Source organism: Bufo gargarizans, chromosome 10 (genome assembly GCF_014858855.1).
Source record: "Bufo gargarizans isolate SCDJY-AF-19 chromosome 10, ASM1485885v1, whole genome shotgun sequence".
NCBI lineage: Eukaryota > Metazoa > Chordata > Amphibia > Anura > Bufonidae > Bufo > Bufo gargarizans.
The window spans coordinates 46,254,807-46,280,144 of record NC_058089.1 but is presented as its reverse complement, the minus strand read 5'-3'; positions in this window follow the sequence as shown (position 1 = coordinate 46,280,144).

The following is a 25,338-nucleotide window of genomic DNA, read 5'->3' as shown; positions in this document are numbered from 1 at the left end:
GAACGGATCCGTCTGCATTATAACTTAGAAAAATGTTCTAAGTGTGAAAGTAGCCTGAGCGGATCCGTTCAGACTTTACATTGAAAGTCAATGGGGGACGGATCCGCTTGAAGATTGAGCCATATGGTGTCATCTTCAAGCGGATCCGTCCCCATTGACTTACATTGTAAGTCGGAACGGATCCGCTCGCCTCCGCACGGCCAGGCGGACACCCGAACGCTGCTTGCAGCGTTCAGGTGTCCGCTCACTTAGCGGAGCGGAGGCTGAGCGCTGGCAGGCGGATGCATTCTGAGCGGATCCGCCTCCACTGAGAATGCATTAGGGCCAGACGGCTGCGTTCAGGGCCGCTTGTGAGCCCCTTCAAACGGAGCTCACGAGCGGACACCTGAACGCAGGTGTGAAAGGAGCCTTATCCTGTAAGGTAACCTTTTTGTTGGCTGTAACTTCGGCCAAACGCATTTCAGAGCTTCAGGCTTTTTCGGCGTATGAGCCATACACTTTATTTTTACCGGACAGAGTCCTTTTGCGTTTTTTACCCACCTTTTTGCCTAGGGTGCCCTCTGTGCACAACATTAATCAAGTTGTGTCTTTGCCTGTGTTATGTTCCTCTTCTTCCTCTGCAGAAGAAACTTCCCTCCATACTGTAGATGTGGCCAGATGTTTGAGAATCTACATTGAGAGATCCCGGGAGTTCAGAAGGTCAGAGAATCTTCTTATCCTGTTCTTTGGCAGGAATAAAGGGAAGAAGGCCTCTAAGCCTACTCTAAGTAGATGGATCTGAGAGGCCATCAGAGAATCTTTCACTTCCCAGAATAGACCTCCTCCTACCTTTGTCACTGCTCACTCCACCCGAGCAGTCTCTACTAGTTGGGCCGAAAGGTCTCTTATTCCACTGGGACAGATCTGTTCCGCAGCCTCCTGGGGCTCACATTCTACCTTTGTGAGCCATTATAGACTCAACCTCAGGGGTTCAGAAGACACTGCCTTTGGGCGGTCTGTTTTGAATTCCATTCAGCATTGAAGTCCCTACCCTTTAGGCTAACTTCTTGCTAAGTCCCCACATGTGCTGCTGGTTAGGACGTAAGGGAAGCGTTAATTTCTTAACGATAATTTGTTTTCCCTTAATCCTAACAGCAGCACACAAATATCCCTCCCTTTGTTTTGTTTTTGAGACTTTCTTGTTATGACACACTGATGTATGGGGTTTTTGGCCTCTTATAGTGAGGTAATGGGGGCGTGGATTTATTTGATCACTTCATTAAATATTCCGTCTGTCCTACCAGTTTCACTGGGGCGGATAAACCCCCACATGTGCTCCTGTTAGGACTAAGGGAAAACAAATTATCGTTAAGAAATTAACGCATGTAGAGGTGGTATCTCAGAGGGCCTGAACCTCTGTAGGCCTGAAGTAAATATATCTTTGCACAAAATGGCTGTATTTCAAATGGCTGTATTTCAAATGCCTAATTCAAACCCTTGTATATAGAGGTGGTATCTCAGAGGGCCTGAACCTCTGTAGGCCTGAAGTAAATATATCTTTGCACATAATGGCTGCATTTCAAATGGCTGTATTTCAAATGCCTAATTCTAACCCCTGTATGTAGAGGGGGTATCTCACAGGGCCTGAACCAGTGTAGGCCTGAATTCAATATTGGTGCACCAAATGGCGGTATTTAAAATCTCTGAATGTAACTCTAATGTATTAAGGGTGTATCTCACAATGACATCTGCATCAATTGCTGCCAACTAATTTTTTTGTGCCCAAATGAGTGTTTGTTTAAAAACTGATTTTGACAGCAGTATATAAGCCTGTAATTTCACACGTGCTGATGCTGCAAGGCCTGAAAATAGTCAAAAGAGTGTGTTTTTCAAACCCCAGAAAATGATGGGTGTATTTCTACCTTAAATTGCACACTGACTAATACAGATGTTGTAGATTGCCCAAAAAGTCTTTTTTTGCTAACAGAATATGAAAGCTGTAAATATTAAACTTGAATTTAACACTTGCAGATCTGGAAAATACTGTTTTTTGAAGAAACAAAAATGTGTTTTTCAAACCCCAGAAAATGATGGGTGCATTTCTACCTTAAATTGCACACTGACTAAGGCCTCATGCACACGACCGTTGTGTGCATCCGTGTCCGTTGCTCCGTTTTCCGTGATTTTCTGCGGACCCGTTGACTTTCAATGGGTCCGTTGAAAACTCGGAAAAGGCACCGTTTGTCATCTGTGTCCGTGTTTCCTGTCCGTCCAAAAAATTGAGTATCCCCACACCTGCAGTTCTGTACCATGTGCTGTATCATCCCGCCTATTCATACATTTATCAGAGTTGGCAACTTGATTTTGAATAATTTTTGCCCTTTACTATTTCTACTGATATATTTTTATTGTTTAGACTGACATTTGTTTACAATAACTGACAAATTTCATTTCTTTTCAGTCAAGAAAACAAAAACTAGGTGGAACAGCTGCCAGGACTAATTTCGCCGGGAGATGAATGCACAAGGGCGGAGTGGTGAAGACAGTTCAAAAAAACGCCCTTACATCTACACTGCGCAATTGCAGTTTCTGCGTCCTGTCATGGATTTGAGGCCGTAAGTTTTTTTGTTGTTAAAAAAGCATTTGTCCTGCTAATTATTACTACCAAATTTAGGATTATGCTATAGTGGTCTACAATGAAACGAGTTGTGTGGCGTTGTCAGGGGCGTAGCTAACGGCTCATGGGCCCTGGTGCAAGAGTTCAGCTTGGGTCCCCCTTCCCTCAGTGCTTTGTGTGTCTTCTAATGTGGCACAAGGGTATTTGGGCCACCTCAGGCTCCTGGGCCCGTTAGCGACTGTTACCTCTGCACCCCCTAGAGCAACGCCCATGGGCATTGAACAATTGTTGAACTATCCTTTGTGTTGGTAAACCAAATCATTTTTGTGGGTTAGTAACACCGGCCACCACCAATGAGGAGCAGTATGATGCCACGACACGTGCAGAGCGCACATGCCGCCTCCTGTATATTTTTATTCCCTGACTGGCACTATTTTCATGAACAAGTCACATAGATCTCAGCAATTACATCCGGAATCGAGAAGGGAGATGCACGCATTGTCTCCTCATACAGTTGTTCGTCATGGTGGTTGGCTGTTGTTCCTCGGCCAATATGATCTTGTGTACTTATCCTGTGTATAGGTAATAAATGTGACATTTTCTAGAAAAGCCTGTTTCCTTTTTGTGGCCCTGAATAGCGTACCCATTTTATAAAGTTTGGTTTAGTTCATAATTGTTGGAACATACCCGCCAATTTTATTATGGTGGTTTTAGGTTTCGGTACCTCTTCTGTACTGTAATTGACATTTACATAGTTTAAATGATTTAAAAAAAAAACCTCAACATAGAGTCCTCTAAAAACAAATTTTACATAAAAAAAGACACATACATAATACACTTTATTAAATAGAGAATACTGATGCTCCAACAGTGTCCGTACAGCTGAATAGTAACTACTACTACCAACATGGCCTTGTGATGCGTGCACCGTGTTATTTTTTAGGAATTTATGTTTTTTTTTATGTACATATGGATGGTAGGCAGTTCAAAGCAGTCCAGATATAGAAGAGACGGACAGAATTTCACAGCACTGCTTTTGGTCCATGAATCTGTATACCTCATTTTGGGCTTCACTGATTCAAAAGGCAATTATATTTTTAAGTAGTTTTAGATTTTGCGTTGTGAGCTAATTGACCTTGCAAAATATATTTTAACAAAATTAACAATTTCACAATCATTAATTTAACCACTTCAACCCCGCTAGCTGAAACCCCCTTCATGACCAGAGCACTTTTTACACTTCTGCACTACACTACTTTCACCGTTTATTGCTCGGTCATGCAACTTACCACCCAAAATGAATTTTACCTCCTTTTCTTCTCACTAATAGAGCTTTCATTTGGTGGTATTTTATTGCTGCTGACATTTTTACTTTTTTTGTTATTAATCAAAATGTAACGATTTTTTTTGCAAAAAAATGACATTTTTCACTTTCAGCTGTAAAATTTTGCAAAAAAAACGACATCCATATATAAATTTTTCGCCAAATTTATTGTTCTACATGTCTTTGATAAAAAAAAAATGTTTGGGCAAAAAAAAAAAATGGTTTGGGTAAAAGTTATAGCGTTTACACACTATGGTACAAAAGCCGCTTTTTGAAGCAGCTCTGACTTTCTGAGCACCTGTCATGATTCCTGAGGTTCTACAATGCCCAAACAGTAGAAAACCCCCACAAATGACCCCATTTCGGAAAGTAGACACCCTAAGGTATTCGCTGATGGGCATAGTGAGTTCATAGAACTTTTTATTTTTTGTCACAAGTTAGCGAAAAATGATGATGATTTTTATTTTAATTTTTTTCTTACAAAGTCTCATATTCCACTAACTTGCGACAAAAAATAAAAAAATTCTAGGAACTCACCATGCCCCTCACGGAATACCTTGGGGTGTCTTCTTTCCAAAATGGGGTCACTTGTGGCGTAGTTATACTGCCCTGGCAATTTAGGGGCCCATATGTGTGAGAAGTACTTTGCAATCAAAATCTGTAAAAAATGACCGGTGAAATCCGAAAGGTGCACTTTGGAATATGTGCCCCTTTGCCCACCTTGGCAGCAAAAAAGTGTCACACATCTGGTATCGCCCTACTCAGGAGAAGTTGGGGAATGTGTTTTGGGGTGTCATTTTACATTTACCCATGCTGGGTGAGAGAAATATCTTGGCAAAAGACAACTTTTCCCATTTTTTTATACAAAGTTGGCATTTGACCAAGATATTTTTCTCACCCAGCATGGGTATATGTTAAATGACACCCCAAAACACATTCCCCAACTTCTCCTGAGTACGGCGATACCAGATGTGTGACACTTTTTTGCAGCCTAGATGCGCAAAGGTGCCCAAATTCCTTTTAGGAGGGCATTTTTAGACATTTGGATCCCAGACTTCTTCTCACGCTTTCGGGCCCCTAAAAAGCCAGGGCAGTATAAATACCCCACATGTGACCCCACTTTGGAAAGGAGACACCCCAAGGTATCCAATGAGGGGCCTGGCAAGTTCATAGAATTTTTTTTTTTCGCATAAGTTAGCGGAAATTTGTTTTTTTCTCACAAAGTCTCACTTTCCGCTAACTTAGGACAAAAATTTAAATCTTTCATGGACTCAATATGCCCCTCAGCAAATACCTTGGGGTGTCTTCTTTCCAAAATGGGGTCAGTTGTGGGGTGTTTGTACTGCCCTGGCATTTGAGGGTCTCCGCAATCATTACATGTATGGCCAGCATTAGGAGTTTCTGCTATTCTCCTTATATTGAGCATACAGGTAATGAGATTTTTTTTTCCGTTCAGCCTCTGGGCTGAAAGAAAAAAATGAACGGCACAGATTTCTTCATTCGCATCGATCAATGTGGATGAAAAAATCTCTGCCAAAAAAAAAAAATGGAGGGGAAAGGCGTCTGCCAGGACATAGGAGCTCCGCCCTACATCCATACCCACTTAGCTCGTATGCCCTGGCAAACCAGATTTCTCCATTCACATCAATCGATGTGGATGAATAAATCATTGCCGGGATTTTTTATTTTTTTTATATATACAAAGTGTTTGCCAAAGCATAGGAACGCCGCCTCCTCCTCAGCTCGTATGCCTTGGCAAACGTATCTGTTACTGCAGAGTAGAAATCTCGTCTTGCAGCGCCGCATACACCGACTTGCGTGTAATCTGACAGCAGCGCAATGCTGCTGTCAGAATGCACATCAGTGCTGCAGCTGGTCGATCGGTTGGTCCACCTGGAAGGTAAAAAAATAAAATAAAATAAGAAAAAACCAGGCCGCAACGCAATAATTTTATTAACTTTGGAACAGAATATATAAACTTTTACTTTTTTAACTGAACATTAACCTTTTTGCTTACTGGTGTTTTTTATTTTTTTACCTTTATAGAACAAACCTCTCCTTCCCCATGGGTCAATGTGCAAAGCGCAAATCGCCCAAAGATGTGGCGAAGTGCGTTATGCACTTTGTCCCATGTGAAAGGAGACGTTTGCAGCAGCTGTGTGAGTGAATGGGCCCTAATAGCCCTGTGTGCCTGTCCTGGTGAGATGATCCCTATGCTAATAGTGTACCTGTGAGTGGTACTTCCGGAAACACTCTCCAAAGCATAGGGCAGGGTGGTCCGGACAGTCAGGACAGAAATAGCGGGTGTCACGCCTTATTCCACTCCTGCTACAGACACGACATCTTTTTCGGGGTGACGGTTGGGTTGAGGTACCAGGAACGACATTGGGGAAATGTCGCTCGTGTAGATGGCTAACTACACTGGTGGATGGGGCCACGGAACCTCCTGGGTACAGGAGGTTCTCGATGATCTCTTCCTGAAATTTGAGGAAGGATCCAGTTCTCCCAGCCTTACTGTAGAGAACAAAACTATTATACAGAGCCAATTGAATTAAATATACAGACACCTTCTTATACCAGCGTCTGGTTCTGCGGGAAACTAAATACGGAGACAACATCTGGTCATTGAAGTCGACCCCTCCCATGTGGAGGTTATAGTCGTGGACTGAGAGGGGCTTTTCAATGACACGGGTTGCTCGCTCAATTTGTATTGTCGTGTCTGCGTGAATGGAGGAGAGCATGTAAACGTCACGCTTGTCTCTCCATTTCACCGCGAGCAGTTCTTCGTTACACAGTGCGGCCCTCTGCCCCCTTGCAAGACGGGTGGTAACGAGCCGTTGGGGGAAGCCCGCGCGACTAGTTCGCACGGTACCACAGGCGCCAATCCGTTCTAGAAACAAATGCCTAAAGAGGGCCACACTTGTGTAAAAATTGTCCACATAAAGATGGTACCCCTTGCCGAATAAGGGTGACACCAAGTCCCAAACTGTCTTCCCACTGCTCCCCAGGTAGTCAGGGCAACCGACCGGCTCCAGGGTCTGATCTTTTCCCTCATAGATCCGAAATTTGTGGGTATAGCCTGTGGCCCTTTCACAGAGCTTATACAATTTGACCCCATACCGGGCGCGCTTGCTTGAAATGTATTGTTTGAAGCCAAGGCGCCCGGTAAAATGTATCAGGGACTCGTCTACGCAGATGTTTTGCTCTGGGGTATACAAATCTGCAAATTTCTGGTTGAAATGGTCTATGAGGGGCTGAATTTTGTGGAGCCGGTCAAAAGCAGGGTGGCCTCTGGGACGGGAGGCGGTGTTGTCACTAAAGTGCAGGAAACGCAGGATGGCCTCAAAACGTGCCCTGGACATAGCAGCAGAGAACATGGGCATGTGATGAATTGGGTTCGTGGACCAATATGACCGCAATTCATGCTTTTTTGTCAGGCCCATGTTGAGGAGGAGGCCCAGAAAAGTTTTAATTTCGGAAACTTGGACTGGTTTCCACCGGAAAGGCTGGGCATAAAAGCTTCCCGGGTTAGCGGTGATAAATTGTGTGGCATACCTGTTTGTTTCGGCCACAACTATGTCTAAGAGCTCCGCAGTCAAGAACAGCTCAAAAAATCCCAGGGCCGAACCGATCTGAGCTGTCTCAACCCGAACTCCAGACTGGGCAGTGAAAGGGAAAACTACAGGTGCGGCTGAAGTTGGGGACTGCCAATCAGGGTTTGCCAGCACCTCAGGGATTCTAGGGGCTCTACGGGCACGTCTTTGCGGTGGCTGCGACGGGGTCACTACTGCACGTGCCACCGTACCAGCTTCAACTGCCCTTCTGGTGCTCGCTACTTCACCAGGTTGTACGGCAGTGCTGGTACTAGGTCCAGGGAGGGCTGGGCTGCTGGTGTATGCCTCACCACGTAATCCGACAGCACCAGCCCCACTCTGCTGCTCTTGAAGCGGATCCTGCGCAACCTGTGGTCTAGCGACACGGGGCCGGGTACGCCTGGTGCTATCAGGGACCTCAGCCTCCTCGTCCGAACTTTGGGTCAGAGAGCCACTGCTTTCTACAGGTTCGTATTCTGACCCACTGGATTCATCAGATGAGGGTTCCCACTCCTCATCCGACTGGGTCAGAAGCCTGTAGGCCTCTTCAGAGGAATACCCCCTGTTTGACATTTTGGGCAACTAAATTTAGGGGTATTCCCTGAGACTACCCAAGAAAAAAAAAGCAAGCCTGTCTTACAAATGGGAGGCTAGCGAAGTACTGGAGGCCGCTGCGGTTGATAAAAAATATCAAAACTGATTTTTTTATCGCCGCAGTGCGTGTAAACTGATTGTGCAGTGATCAAAAAAACTTTTTTTTTTGTCACTGCGGTGGGGCGGGCGTGGGTGAACGCACGTGTGGGCGACCGATCAGGCCTGATCAGGCAAACACTGCGTTTTGGGTGGAGGGCGAACTAAAGTGACACTAATACAATTATAGATCTGACCGTGATCAGTTTTGATCACTTCCAGATACTATAAAAGTACAAATGCTGATTAGCGATACGCTAATCAGCGAATAACGGACTGCGGTGCGGTGGGCTGGGCGCTAACTGATCGCTAACTACCTAACCAAGGGGCCTAAACTATACCTAAAACCTAACGGTCAATACCAGTGAAAAAAAAAAGTGACAGTTTACACTGATCACTTTTTTCCTTTCACTAGTGATTGACAAAGGGGTGATCAAAGGGTTAATTGGGGTTCAGGGGGGTGATCTGGGGCTAAAGTGTGCTGTTTGGTGTACTCACTGTGTAGCCTGCTCCTCTGCTGGATCCAACCGACGAAAAGAACCAGCAGAGGAGCAGGCAGCCATATAACAGATCATATTTACAAATATGATCTGTTATCTGGCTCTCTGATTGGATTTTTTGAAAATCATCAGCTTGCCAGCCGCGATCATTGGCTGGCAAGCTGATGACGAAATGGTCCTCTACGAAATGCCGGCCCGAACTGCGCATGCGAGACGCGAGATGACGCGTTTATGCGTCGTTGTGCGCAGCGCTGCCGCCTCCGGACCGCACATCTGCGTTAGGCGGTCCGGAGGCGGTTAAAGGGGTTGTCCGGGATCAAACGTATTTTTTTTAAAACATCTTATTCACCTTTAGTAGCCAAGTCTATGTCCCCAAGGTGGTTTGAGGTGTCTTTTACACTGGAGCATGGCTCCTACAGCCCTGAACACATTGTTTACATATCTGTTTCTTCCCTTCCTGCCGCACTGCATTGTGGGTCTCAGTGCAGCGCTGCATCTGCTGATTTCTCCTGTCTAACATCGTGTCCCTGCACCCGCCCCCCTCATACATATTCATGCATCCTGCGCAGCCTCCACTCCTCCTTCGATCCGCCCCCCTCATTCACATTCATCCTCTTGCCTCATATTCCTCCCCCATATGTACACCAATAAACGTCTCCTTACTCTATCTCTGGCATCTGTCATGTGCTCAGTGTTTGCAGCGCTTAGAGACAATCGGACACCATCACACTGTAAGGGGCACGCTCCCACATGCATCCATAAACATACCGGACACCGTCACACTGTAAGGGGCACGCTCCCACATGCATCCATAAACATACCCGACACCGTCACACTGTAAGGGGCACGCTCCCACATGCATCCATAAACATACCAGACACTGTCACACTGTAAGGGGCACGCTCCCACATGCATCCATAAACATACCAGACACCGTCACACTGTAAGGGGCACGCTCCCACATGTATCCATAAACATACCAGACACCATCACACTGTAAGGGGCACGCTCCCACATGCATCCATAAACATACCAGACACTGTCACACTGTAAGGGGCACGCTCCCACATGCATCCATAAACATACCAGACACAATCACACTGTAAGGGGCACGCTCCCATATGCATCCATAAACATACCAGACACCATCACACTGTAAGGGGCACGCTCCCACATGCATACATAAACATACAGGACAGCGTCACACTGTAAGGGGCACACTCCCACATGCATACATAAACATATCTGACAGCATCACACTGTAAGGGGAACGCTCCCGCATGCATACATAAACATACCGGACACAGTCACACTGTAAGTGGCACGCTCCAACATGCATCCATAAACATACCCGACACTGTCACACTGTAAGGGGCACGCTCCCACATGCATCCATAAACATACCGGACACCGTCACACTGTAAGGGGCACGCACCCACATGCATCCATAAACATACCAGACACCGTCACACTGTAAGGGGCACGCTCCCACATGCATCCATAAACATACCCGACACCGTCACACTGTAAGGGGCACGCTCCCACATGCATCCATAAACATACCGGACACCGTCACACTGTAAAGGGCACGCTCCCATCTATATCTATCTATCTATCTATCTATATATATATATATATATATATATATATATATATATATACACAAACCGGATTCCAAAAAAGTTGGGACACTAAACAAATTGTGAATAAAAACTGAATGCAATGATGTGGAGATGGCAAATGGCAATATTTTATTTGTAATAGAACGTAGATGACAGATCAAATGTTTAATCCGAGTAAGGCCCCATGCACACGGCCGTGTTTCACGGCCGTGTGCGGGCCGTGGAACCGCGGCCTGGATCCCTCCTGAGAGCAGGAGCGCACGGCGTCACTGGTTGCTATGACGCCGTGCGCTCCCTGCTGCCGCCGCAATACAGTAATACACTGGTATGATCTATACCAGTGTATTACTGTACTGTGCCGGCAGCAGGGAGCGCACGGCGTCATAGCAACCAGTGACGCCGTGCGCTCCTGCTCTCAGGAGGGATCCAGGCCGCGGTTCCACGGACCGCACACGGCCGTGTGCATGGGGCCTAAATGTATCATTTAAAATTTTAAATTTCTAAGCAAGATCCACAAGCTCAGGCGTTTTCACTGGGCCAGGGATCATTTAAAATGGAGTGTGGCAAAATGGAAGACTGTCACGATTCGAAGTTCTTTTTGGAAATCTGGGACGCCATGTCATCCGGACCAAAGAGGACAAGGACAACCCAAGTTGTTATCAACGCTCAGTTCAGAAGCCTGCATCTCTGATGGTATGGGGTTGCATGAGTGCGTGTGGCATGGGCAGTCTGCATGTCTGGAAAGGCACCATCAATGCAGAAAAATATATTCAGGTTCTAGAACAACATATGCTCCCATCCAGACGTCATCTCTTTCAGGGAAGACCCTGCATTTTTCAACAAGATAATGCCAGACCACATTCTGCATCAATCACTACATCATGGCTGCGTAGGAGAAGGATCCGGGTACTGAAATGGCCAGTCTGCAGTCCAGATCTTTCACCTATAGAGAACATTTGGAGCATCATAAAGAGGAAGGTGCAACAAAGAAGGCCCAAGACGATTGAACAGTTAGAGGCCTGTATTAGACAAGAATGGGAGAGCATTCCTATTTCTAAACTTGAGAAACTGGTCTCCTCGGTCCCCAGACGTCTGTTGAGTGTTGTAAGAAGAAGGGGAGATGCCACACAGTGGTGAAAATGGCCTTGTCCCAACTTTCTGGGGATTTGTTGACACCATGAAATTCTGATTCAACATATTTTTCCCTTAAAATGGTACATTTTCTCAGTTTAAACTTTTGTTCCGTGATTTATGTTCTATTCTGAATAAAATATTAGAAGTTGGCACCTCCACATCATTGCATTCAGCATTTATTCACGATTTGTATAGTGTCCCGTTTGGGAATCCGGTTTGTACATATTTCAAGGTAAACCTTATCTACTGACCAGTTGAAACCGATGTATAACCACAGGAAAGGGAAATGCACTCACTGCAACTCCAAAAGGAGAATGTGCAAAAAAAGATTCATTCCAAAACACATGTACGGGGCTAAAAAAATTATTTTAAACTAGACAAAAGCAGCCGCATTACATAAATAGGATTATCTGTTTATTTCAAATCAACAAAAAAAAAAATAGCAGACTGATTACACTAATATTACCTTTTCTTTCAACTGAGCCATTGTTTTATGATTTTATTTTTTTTTTAAAGCCATTGTCTAAATGCAATATGTGTTAAGGCCGATTAATTGGCCTGTATTTGTGGGAGGGGCACGGTTGCCTATATCATGGCACCTCTGCCCCTCCTTCAATGAACGACGTGTCAAACTCTGGCCTCGTTCGGTGCGTGAGGATTGCCTCTGGTCAAGCTCCCAGAAGTTCGTTTCTCAGAGGTTCGTTTTGTGCGCAAGCTACTGGATCAGGTAAGTGACTGCCACGCTTTGCAGTCTCGATCTCACAAGTCCGGCCGGCAGTGCCGGCTCCCTAGGTAAAGTGGGAGCCACACTGCACCGGAGCGTCTGCCAGGCAGCTTCAGCTCCCACGTGGCATGAATCGTAGGGTGCAGGGGTCAGCGTGATCCCGATTCGAATTTCTCCCCCCCTTCAATGTCTGGCACAGGCCGCTGTGCCACTAGTTAGGCAGGGTCCTTGGCAGCAGCATGGTCCCCCCCCCCTTTATGCCCGCACTGGCCCCATGTCATCTTGCAGCACACTTACCCGTGCGTTCCTGCTTGTGGTCTCCTCTGCTGTCTGCATGAGCTACAGGTGGCTGGTAACTGTGTGGGCTCCCCCTGGTGGCCGCTGGAGCCGATACAGTCCATGAGCAGCGTTGGATGGTGCAGGCTCCCTCTTGTGGTGACTGCTGGCAGTGCAGTCCGTGGTTCTGTGCTCTGTGTTTGCTCCATCTAGTGGCCACCAGAGCTATGACCACCTTGGGGAGATTTAGTTAGGGTTGTTAAAAAAAAAAAAAAAAAAAAAAAAAAAAAAGGGGAATAAATAAAGAGAAAAAAAAAAAGAAAAGAAAAAAGAGAATACATGCTTTTTGATTGATAGAGTTGTGTTTTAGGGAAGGGCGTCACACTTGTTCAGTGCTAGTTAGAGGATCTCCGTATTGTTGGGCGCACGCCTCTACGCCTGGCAGTATGTCGTATGCAGGGATCTTACATGTGATTTATTCCAGGATCTGTGTCGTCCTTCTTCAAATATATTCTGCACGTTGTTCAACCATCAGGGTACAGTATGGCAGTGGCTGTGTCGTGTTTCTATTCCTCTTCTCTCCTTCTGGTGGTGGGTCAGTTGTGCCACCGTCAGACTCATCAATCACTGGGGTGTTCTAGGTTCAGCTATCGCTTCTCCTTGGCTCAGGTCCTCTCGTCCCTTTTCACTCGTATTCTTCACAGTTGCATGGGTCTCGACCTACTCACAGCTTACGTCACATGATCCCGGTGTCGGTTGACAGTCAGGGTTTGATTTGTGCATACTGTATCCACAGGATATGTCACGTGCTTCAGACATAGTGGAGACTTCGGTCGACGAGAACCCCGCCAGGATGTCAGAAGGGGGCAGTGTGTCGTCTCTTCGCAGTTGGACCGTCCCTAGGCTGATGACGGAGTTGTCCAGAAGGGGTATTTCGTATCCCGCTTCTGCTAGGAAGGCCGAGTTATACCGGTTACTGGTCGTTAACTCAGGCCCTCAGCAGCAGGAAGAGGTCCCCATGGTCACAGTTCAGAATTCTCTGACACAAATCCATCTGATGTTGAATGAGAGAATGTTTAACTTGATTTGTATTTATTTAGGATAACGGAGTTGGGATACATGTATGGTGGTAGTTCCTTCTACGACTACCATTGTTCTTTCTCGGCCAAGGCAGCTGCCACTTTAAGTCAGTTCCAGTTTCTCACAAATTGGGCTAACATTGATACGGAGATTTCTGTAGGCATTTCGCCGGGCTTAGGGCACCTTCGTGCTCCCTGTGCCATTCAGTTGACCATTCTACTGTGTGGTGTCATAAGGCTGTTTTAAGCGAGGGGTCCAGTTCTACAGGTCCTGTTCCGGCCCGTCCGATTCACACAGATCCTCTGGTTTAGTTGACAAGCTGGGTAGACCCATCAAACTACTCGGCAGGTCACAGATTTGTAATAATTTCAACTACGCATCCTGTAACTTCAGTCAGTGTCGCTTGCTACACATATGTACTAAACTGCTTCAGAGCACACCCTAAAGTAGTCTGTTCATTAAAATCAGATAATAATTACATGTGTGTTGTTAATATAGTTCGGTTGCAGCTGTTCTTACGCAAGTATTCTGACCCAGGCTTCGTGGAGTTCCTTAGCACAGGGTTTAGGTTCGGTTTCCACACCGGGGTGGTGGCCCTTCCAGAGTCTACACACGAGAGCAGGAACTTACAGTCCGCTGACCATCACCCTTTGTTCCCACAATATCCGACAACTCTCCCGTAATTTTGTCAGACGCCACTGCCAATACAGGTTTCGCGGCTATTTTTGGCAACCATTGGTTAGCAGACAGATGGCCAATCGAAGTTAGTTCCATTCCTGGGTTTTCCGTACCTCAGCAGTTTTTGAACTCTACCCCTTAGTGGCAGTGTCCTATACCTAGGGTCAAAGTTGGTCAGGTCAGACTGTGTCCTTCATGTCCGATAATACAGCCGTCATCGAGATTCTCAATAGTGGTTCTTCTAAGTCTCCATGTGTCATGTTATTTCTTCGGCGCCTGGTCCTTCTGTCATTACAACACCAATTTTGTTACGTAGCTTCACATGTAGCCGGTAACCACAACGTAGCAGCCGACGCGTTATCTCGTTTTAATTTTACCCCTTTTTCACAGATCTGTCCAGAAGCAGACGCCATCGGGAGCCTAGTCCCTCCATACGCTGCTCTAATCCTTCCATAGACGCTCATCTCGCCACCGCTCGGTCACTGTTACTCAAGTCCCTCTCACCCAATACAGCCAGAGCCTACCAGACAGGTTGGAGAGCCTTCCAGAGATTTCAGGACTCTTGTCCGCAAGGTGACACCGAGTTCGTTCCGTACATCCTGGCGTTCATAGGTTACTGTCACACCAATCTGAAACTATCCCACACCATGGTCAAGTCCTACCTCGCAGGGGTGCAACATTTTAGAGCCATGAGTTTCCCTCAGTCAGGTTCATTATTTTCAATTCATGCCAGTAAAGCTACTCTGAGGGGTCTCGAGAAAAGCGACTGCGAGTCACGCACTCGTCGGCTACCCGTCACTGGCCAGCTTTTCCGCGACCTTTCCGACTTGTTAGACAAAACCATTCGGTGCCCTGCTTAGTTTGGTAATAAAAGCTGCCATGTACCCGGCCTTTTACGGGTTTTGAGACCGGCCGAGTTTACTTCCCCGGCTAACAGTAGCAGATACGTCACTCTCAGTCAGCTCTCGGCTTCTAGAGATGCTTTCATACTCTCGCTACTCACCACCAAGACCTCTCAGGTAGGCCCTCCGACCCAGGTGTTTTTCTTCCCGACCTCATTATTGGTGTCCCATGCTGCAACAGCTTCTGTCCTCTCTGCCAAACAAGCTGCCCGACAGTCCTTGCTACCATTCAACAATACTCACCTTACCGGTCCTCAATTCATAACTCATATTCGTGTTTACTGACTAATCTTGCAGTGGACCCGTCCTCAATATCCGGGCATTCGTTTTGCATAGGGGCGGCATCCGCCGCTTCAAGGAATCGGGTTCCAGCACATGTAATTAAAAGACTAGGTCGTTGGCGTTCGTCCTGTTTCAGCCGCTACATTCCTGAATCTTGCTTGTCAGAATTTGGTGTTATGAATAAATGTTTGTAGCTTTGCGATATGATAGGAATTGTTGTTCTTTTTGGCCTCCTTCAGCTATCCCTTCGACGTCGCGGTTTCGGCATAACTCTAACCGCTTTAGCTAGCCAGCAGGTAGGAGTCCTTCTTTCGTGAGTGCCCCGACCACAAGTGTTAAGGCCGATTAATTGGCCTGTATTTGTGGGAGGGGCACGGTTGCCTATATCATGGCACCTCTGCCCCTCCTTCAATGAACGACGTGTCAAACTCTCCCACCCTACCCACCCTCAATCTCAGCTTCACAACAAGGGGATGGCCTCCTTCAGCTATCCCTTTGACGTCGCGGTTTCGGCATAACTCTAACCGCTTTAGCTAGCCAGCAGGTAGGAGTCCTTCTTTCGTGAGTGCCCCGACCACAAATGCAATTAGCACGGCCATGTCATCCTGTGGTGAAAGGAATTCCTCCTTTCTAAAGCCTTCTGCCCCATTAGCTAGTAATTCTGATGGGAGGAGTTTTCTATGCTAACAAGCATAGTAATCCTCCTCCATTCATTGTAATGCTGAAGGCCCGGTGGCGTCACCGACTGGGGTGGGGCTTAGCGCGATGCCGGCCGTACAAGTTACCGCCCCTCCGACCTCTCTGCATTATCATCTAGACTGCCAGTGACGTCACCCGGCTCCGTGAGCAGAGGAAGAGGAGGCTTTGCTCCCCTGCCAGGGACCCGGTACGTCACTGAAGATAAGAAAATACTCACTTCCGGCCATGAATTGAAAGCAGGAAAACAGGGCTTCAGCAATATGCTCTAAAGGTACCACATGCATGTTTGTAATGTTTATGTTATTAGATTACTAATAGACAAATGTCCCCAATCCCGGACAACCCCTTTAAAAAATTGTCATTTTTATAAAAATTTGTGATGTATGCATGCGCCATGTATAAGTTGTGTTTTTTTGGAAAAACATAAGCTACTTTTTAACTGTTGTAGACAAATGATGTAATATATGTTTTCATGTCATTTTCCTATACAGTACTGTGGACAGTCTGAATGAGCCAGAAGAGTCAGAGGGGGCATTAAGTGGAGAGTCGTCGCCAGATTTTTCCCCAGCTACTAGTCCTGCCCCAATGCCCGCTGAGGAGCTGGAGTAGCCATCCCAGGCTGAGGCCTCATGATCTCCGAGGAGTCCTTCACCTGTCCAGCAGCCGCAGCCCAGGAGACGCCGCAATGTCCCTCAATCTTACTCTGGGCAAGCAACTCGGAAGGCTATAGATGCCCGTCATTGAATTCCTTGCCCAGAGGAGGAGTGACGGCATTGAGGAGTCGACACTGAGGGGCCTTGCCGGTTTATTAAAACAAGTTTCCATGGCTAAACATCCAGAATGCGTAGCTTCGATAGCACTGGTCATACAAATGTATGCCTCAAATTACCAGGGAGACATACACTCTCAAATCAATGAGCTATGCAGGCAAATTTTAAATATCCCCCCAACTGTACCTGTCCCCGGCTGTTACCAGCCTCAAGTCCCACCTCAAGAGCCATCTTTCCCCCCCCCTTACCACTACCAACGCTTCCAAGACCCGACACCATCCAGTTTTCCACAAAGGATGGCAACTCGGGCCACAGATCCTGGCCAGGTACGGCCACAAGCTGCTTTTCAGCCTGGGTCATTTACCCGAGAGCTTTTTGACCTTTAATCTATTATGTTGTTCAAAATGTATTATATTTTATTTGTTCTTGTTTGTATATTATTTATTTTAATATAATTTGTCTTGAAAAATTATTGAACTGAAAAATTATATTTCCTTGTGTGATTTTTAACTAAACAAACAAATATTTACAGTTCATAAACACATTTCATAAACACATATAGACGCACACCAGTTCACAATGTACATAATTTTTAATTGAGAGGGACAGATTCAGTTTTTGCTATTATGTGAACATGAGGTATTAGAAGATTTTTTTGCATATTACATGAAATTCTAATTATGTTAATGTTGTTGACATTTTCATTCAAACATCATTAGTATGGATATGTACTTTAAAAAAATTGCTGGCCAAAAAACCTCAGCCCGCAAGCCCACATCAAGGGTCCTCAGTCTCCTGCGAGTCCCTACACTCAACTACCACAATAAATTTAAATCTATCTACAAAACAATAAATAACTACGGAGCCCAGAAGATTTCAAAAACTGCCACGAATAGCATCCCTCTGCCACGGCAAGGACCCCTCTGGGCTGTAAAAGTAGTCTGCATAGAGTTCCCGAACTGCAATACCTGCAGTCCCAGGTCGTCTATGCAGGGTCCTTTCCAAACCCAAATCTGATGACGTAGGAAGATCTTCCATGTCAACAGAAGAGGAAGCCTTGTGAATCCTGGTGAAGTTGTGTAGGACAACACAAGCTTGAATCACCAGGGTAGAATTTTCCGGATGACAAAAACATCCTCCACTTGCTAGAGAGTATCCCGAAAGCGCACTCAACATACCGACGGGCACGAGTCAACCAGTAGTTGAAAATACGCCTCCGGACATCCAAACCACGCTTTGGAAAGGGCCGCATAACATGGGGAGTCAATGTAAACCCTTCATCCGCAACGATGACAAATGGAGCCGGCGGACCTGCATATCCGGGCAGTCTTCTGGACTCAGGCAGGGCAAGCTGGTTGGCACGAAGCCGCTCACCCATTCTAGAAGCACTAAAGATGCGAGCATCCGCAGTGCTTCCATAGGCCCCGATATCAACCATTATAAACCGGTAGTTAGTGTCAGCAACAGCCATCAGCACTACCGAAAAATAGTGTTTATAATTGAAGAATCAGGACCCTGAGTGAGGAGGCTTCTTCACACGGATGTGCTTGCCATCCATTGCCCCGATGCAGTTCGGAAACTGCGCTGAATTATTAAAGCCCTCAGCAATGCGAATCCAATCGTCCGTCTTGGGCTGCGGCATCACCGTCTCTCGGAGTTGCTGCCAGATGACATGGCAAGTGTGACGTACAATTCGCAAGATCGTCGAGGTTCCTAAAAGAAACTCAAAATGCAGGGATGCAAAAGAGTTCCCAGGAATCTGTTGAAAAAGAAAAAAGAAAAAAAAAAACCTCAGCAGCAAATCAAAGGGAACATCAGATACTTTATTCACCTATAATGTTGTATACAAGACATGATTTAAAATTATCTATGTCCACTGTTGACTAAACATCATTTTAAAAAGTGATTTGGGGTGTATGAACCAAACACTACCAGCTTTTGGGGTGTGGGCAGTACTACCACAACTAAGTTACAACAACTGAGTTTAGACCCTTTACATGCAGAAGGTTATGGGCGCCATAAGAACGATGTGAACATTATGCATGACACAAATTGCAAACCTGCTAAAAATAAACGACAAGCTTAAATATTGCCAGGTAATGTGTCAGGGATTAAAGTTTAAAAAATAAAAATAAAATAAAATAAAAAAAACCATTATGGGCAAAGAAAGGTTACTTCAGCAAACAGTAGCACATGTCTAAGAGCAGCCATTTTCTAGCACATGTTCCTCCTGACAGAAGCAGTGCACATTACTGTTCAAACTATAAACGTTAAATATTTCTTACCTCAACATGACGATGAGCCTTTCCTCCGGAGAAATGCTGCGCCTCATATTGGTGTCCATGAAGGTAAGGACAGTACGTAGAGACGACAGCAAGCAATCAAATGTAGGCACTGACATCCGACAGAAGGAAAAAAACTTCTCAGGATGCAGGCGCAGATCTTTGTAGAGGGTATGAAAGTGTCCTTTCCGGTAGCGTTGTGAAACTATCAGATGGACCCCAAATCGCCGCCTTCTAGGTTCCTCATCCAACAAAGGAGTGCACTGTCCCCAGTGGCGTCGCCAGGGGGGGGCCAGAGGGGGCCACGGCCCCCCCAACATCATGCTGGGCCCCCCCATGTGCCCCCCCAACTAAAATGCGCCCCCCCCCAGCGTCCCTGCTGCCAGCAGCATTCACTTGACTGATCCGAGTTCAGCTCAGCTCAGTCACAGTCTCTCTCTCAGCTCACGCTGCTGGCAGCAGGGACTCAGGGAGCCGGAGCCTGAGGGAGGGACGGGGAGGAGCGTAATATGATCTCAGAGTGGAGGCTGCTTCTGCCGGCCCCTCCCCTCCCCGCCCACCAACCAATCACCGACCAGAGCTGAGGGGGCAAGGCAAGCACAGCACACCAGCAGCTCTCTGAATCGAGTCGTCTGAGTCACACAAGTAAGTGCAGGGAGTCTAAGAATAGAAAGGAATCGAATGAGTCACAAGTTAAAAGAATCTAAAGATCCGACTTAGTTTGTGACTCATTCGATTCATTGAGTTAAAAGAGCAGTGAGTCAGAGGGTAGAACAGGTAAGGCTACTTTCACACTTGCGGCAGTGTGATCCGGCGGGCAGTTCCATCGTCGGAACTGGCCGCCGGATCCGCCGATCTGCTGCTGCCTGAAAGCATTTGTGAGACGGATCCGGATGCGGATCCGTCTCACAAATGCATTGCAAGGACGGATCCGTCTCTCCGCTTGTCATGCGGACCGACGGATCCGTCTTGTAAATTTTTCGCATTTTTACCGATCTGCGCATGCGCATGCCGGAACGACGGATCCGGCATTCCGGTATTCTGAATGCCGGATCCGGCGCTAATACATTCCTATGGGAAAAAATGCCGGATCCGGCGTTCAGGCATGTCTTCAGTTTTTTTCGCCGGAGAAAAAACCGTAGCATGCTACGGTTTTCTCTTTTGCCTGATCAGTCAAAACGACTGAACTGAAGACATCCTGATGCAAACTGAACGGATTACTCTCCATTCAGAATGCATGGGGATATGCCTGATCAGTTCTTTTCCGGTATAGAGCCCCTGTGACGGAACTCTATGCCGGAAAAGAAAAACGCTAGTGTGAAAGTGCCCTAAGGCTACTTTCACACTTGCGCTTGATCGGATCCGTTCTGAACGGATCCGATCATATTAATGCAGACGGAGGCTCCGTTCAGTACGGATCCGTCTGCATTAATAACTTAGAAAAAATTCTAAGTGTGAAAGCAGCCTGAGCGGATCCGTTCAGACTTTCAATGTAAAGTCAATGGGGGATGGATCCGCTTGAAAATTGAGCCATATGGTGACCTCTTCAAGCGGATCCGTTCCCATTGACTTACATTGTAAGTCTGAACGGATCCGCTCGCCTCCGCACGGCCAGGCGGACAGCTGAACGCTGCAAGCTGCGTTCAGCTGTCCGCCTGTCCGTGCGGAGGCGAGCGGAGCGGAGGCTGAACGCCGCCAGACTGATGCAGTCTGAGCGGATCCGCTCCATTCAGACTGCATCAGGGCTGGACGGAGGCGTTCGGGTCCGCTCGTGAGCCCCTTCAAACGGAGCTCACGAACGGACCTATGAATGCTAGTGTGAAAGTAGCCTTACGCTGAGGCTGCTTTTGTTGCAGCAGTGATAACATTAAGGGACAGGAGAAGTGACAGATGACACAAGAGTTTAGATTACAGGTTGAATTAAATTAACCCTTTAGAATCAAATTGGCTTCTCAGGAGATATATATGTTAAAGGCATCTCATTCAGTAGCTATATAACTAAGGGCCCTTTCACACTTGCGTTGTCCGGATCCGGCGTGTACTCCACTTGCCGGAGGTACACGCCGGATCCGGAAAAACGCAAGTGTACTGAAAGCATTTGAAGACGGATCCATCTTCAAAATGCGTTCAGTGTTACTATGGCAGCCAGGATGCTATTAAAGTCCCGGTTGCCATAGTAGTAGTGGGGAGCGGGGGAGCAGCATACTTACCATCCGTGCAGCTCCCGGGGCGCTCCAGAATGACGTCAGAGCGCCCCATGCGCATGGATGACGTGTACATGCGATCACGTCATCCATGCGCCTGGGGCGCCCTGACGTCACTCTGGAGCGCCCCGGGAGCCACACGGATGGTAAGTATGCTGCTCCCCCGCTCCCCACTGCACTTTACCATGGCTGCCAGGACTTTAGCGTCCCGGCATCCATGGTAACCATTGAGAAAAAGCTAAACGTCGTATCCGGCAATGCGCCGAAACGACGTTTAGCTTAAGGCCGGATCAATGCCTTTCAATGGGCATTAATTCCGGATCCGGCCTTGCGGCAAGTCTTCAGGATTTTTGGCCGGAGCAAAAAGTACTGCATGCTGCGGTATTTTCTCCAGCCAAAAAACGTTCCGTTCCGGAATGGAAGACATCCTGATGCATCCTGAACGGATTTCTCTCCATTCAGAATGCATGGGTATAATCCTGATCAGGATTCTTCCGGCATAGAGCCCCGACGACGGAACTCTATGCCGGATCCGGACAACGCAAGTGTGAAAGGGGCCTAAGGGTGGGTTCACATCACCTTTATGGATTGTACTGTCAGTGTCAGACTGTTGTCACTGTGGGTAACAATGCACAACAGACAACAATTCACATTGCACACCACAGTGACAGCTTCTGACTCCTGTCTGACTCCTGACTCCTCCTGTCCGGCGTCAGCCTCAGCTTCCCTTTACTATAATAAATCACTCTTCCTGACTCACTCAATACTAGTAATCAGAGTTCAGAGAGAGCTGAAGAAGACGAGCCGACTGCACTGAGTCAGCAGCGCAGCAAGTAGTGAGTGAATCGAATGTATCAAGCATCTGCGCATGCGCACCGGCACCTAGAGTCTTCGGTTCACATCTCAGCAGTCTGACTCACCAAGTGAACCGAATATCCGATTCATGAATTGGTTCATTTGAATGAGCTGATTCAAATGAACCGATTCACCTAAAAGATCCGAACTTCCCATCACTAAGCGGCGGTGCAGGGGAGGGAGAGGCGTGTCCCTTCTCCTTGCTCTGATAGGCTGCCGGTCTAGTGCCTGCAGCCTATCAGAGTCCGGCGCAGGCGCGCGATGACGTCATCGCGCCGCCTGAGCCATACAGCGTGGGACACAGGCCAGAAGAGGCCTGCATCGCATCGCTGACACTGAGGTAAGTATAATTTTTTTTTTTACAATAGTGATACTTGGGGGGGGGACGACGACTTACCTAATAATGGCACATGATGGGGGGGCTTACTTAATAATGGCACATTGGGGGGGACTTACTTAATGATGGCACATTGGGGGGGACTTACTTAATAATGGCACATGAAGGGGGGGGTACTTACTTAATAATGGCACATGATGGGGGGGCCTTAATACTGGCACATGATGGGGGGGCTTAATACTGGCACATGATGGGGGGGCTTAATACTGGCACATGATGGGGGGGACCTAATACTGGCACATGATGGGGGGGACCTAATACTGGCACATGATGGGGGGCTTATTACTGGCACGTAATGTGGGTCTTATTACTGGCACGTAATGGGGGGTTATTACTGGCACGTGGAGTCATCTACGGGGGCACTAAGAAGGGGTAATTTATACTTGCAAAATTATGGGGGACATTGAGGGCATCTACTGGGGCATTTTATACTGGTACATTATGGGGGCACTAGGAGGAAGGGGGAGAGGAGCACTATGGGGCATTTACTGGGGGCACTATATAGGGGTATTTTATACTGGCACATTATGGGGGACATTAGCTCAACTGGGGGCATAAGGGGGTATTTTTTGCACTGTCACATTATAAGGAGAATTATTTCTACTGGGGGGCATTATGGTGGGCTTTATCACTCCACCATGGTATGACCCCCTAGTAGCAGCACCAGCCTCTCCCAGCTCTGCTATCCCTCTGCCTCTTCTCCAAATCCTTATTATGAAATCTTTCTCATTAGGATAAAACACATCAGCTCCGCCGAGCCCCCGGCCAAAGTGTGGAAGTGGCGTCCGAGACCCCCAAGGGCCAAGCCAAGTAACTGTAAGTCTTCATGTCAAATATGTTTGTTATACACATATAGCCTACACTGTGCCCCACAATATACAGTATACTGCCACGCTGTGCCCCACAATATATAGTATACCGGTACACTGTGCAGTCTGTTCTATAAGCACCCTTGTTCTGTGGCGGTGGACAGAAAATAATCTGGAAGTGCCCCTCCCGAGACCAGGCTCTGATCCGCCACTGGACCGCTCACAGGAGTGTACATTTCTTCTAAACTGTAATCCGTATCCTCTGACCTGCAGAAATCAGCACTCGCTCAATAAGAACTAACAGGCAGTACCTGTAGGCTGTAGCCTGGCCCTGTTACCGAAGCTAGCCGAGTGGTGTAAGGTTAAGGTACTAGTAGAGATGAGCGGCCGCTTAATCCTGATTTAAAGTTAAAGTTACTGCAGGATATGGATTACGGTTTAGAAATGTCAAATGTACACTCCTGTGAGTGGCGGGGAGGGGGATCTGTGGATGACACTGTTATAGGGAGGGGGATCTGTGGATGACACTGTTATGGAGGGGGAAATGGGGATGACACTGTCATGGGGTGGATCTGTGGATGACACATATAGCATAAGATGCTATACATTACACGGTATGTGGCATCCACAGATCCCCCCCATAGCAGTGTCATCCACAGACAGCTGGACTTTTCTTCCCTGTTGCGGTTTTAGGTATTGGGTAAAGTATCGCAGCATTTCTAAGCGTACTTGTGTAAATGTATCGTTGTTATAGCTGCCTCCCCTACTTTTGTCCTGGCCCCCAGTGTGCCCCCCCAAAATTTGAAAGCTAGAGACGCCACTGACTGTCCCCATCACTGAGAAACAAGCTAATGCAGTAAGACCTCTTCCTCAGAGTCATCCGCCATGGTGAAGACTACAGAAAATGGCCACAAAACCAAACTCAGGTGACCTGCATATATACCAGTATCCTGGGTGGAGTTATGAAAATTACATTTTTTTCACCATTCATTGTTTTCTGACGGTCCGCAAAAAAAAACAACTGACACACGGAAGCACAACGGAAGAAAAAACGGACACGTATCACGAAGCAACGGAACCCTGTTTTGCGGACCGTGAAAAAATACTGTTGTGTGCATGAGGCCTAATACAGATGTTGTAGATTGCCCAAAAAGTTTTTTTTTGCCAACAGAATATGAAAGCTGTATATATTAAACTTGAATTTAACACTTGCAGATCTGGAAAATACAGTTTTTGGAAAAAATAGTGTTTTTAAAACCCCAGAAAATGATGGGTGTATTTCTACCTTAAATTCTACACTGAATAATCCAGATGTTGTAGTTTGCCCCCAAATTTGCAATGTCCCAAAAGCTCAGATGCAGTGCTGGTGCACTAGGCATGCATAAAATGGCCGCCGCCACCCACCTAACTAATAGAGTTATAAAAGTTAGTATTGAGCTCCGGGCAGGGTAAAACGATAGTGCCCTGCACCCACACAACTGTTTGTCTGTAGATCGCTGAGTTAGATTCTCTCCCTGAAATCACAAGTCCAGCAGCATCCTCTCCCTACACTTGTAACAGCAGAGTGACATGCAGCGCTACGTGACTCAAGCTTATATAGAGGCTGGGTCACATGCTGCTCTGGCCAATCACAGCCATGCCAATAGTAGGCATGGCTGTGATGGCCTCTTAGGGCAAGTAGTATGCCGCTTGTTGATTGGCTTCTGTGCAGCCTTTCAAAAAGCACCAAGAAAGCACCGAACCCGAACTTTTACGGAAATGCGCTTAACCCTACTCTTGATCATTAACAATTCTACCATCTATTAAACGGATACTACCTATCTGTTTTTTTCATTTTTTATCATGATTGGAAATCACCCTTGACAGACGTTTTCCAGGGCGACCTGATTCCGTAAAGTATTTCTGACCCTTGAAAAAAAAG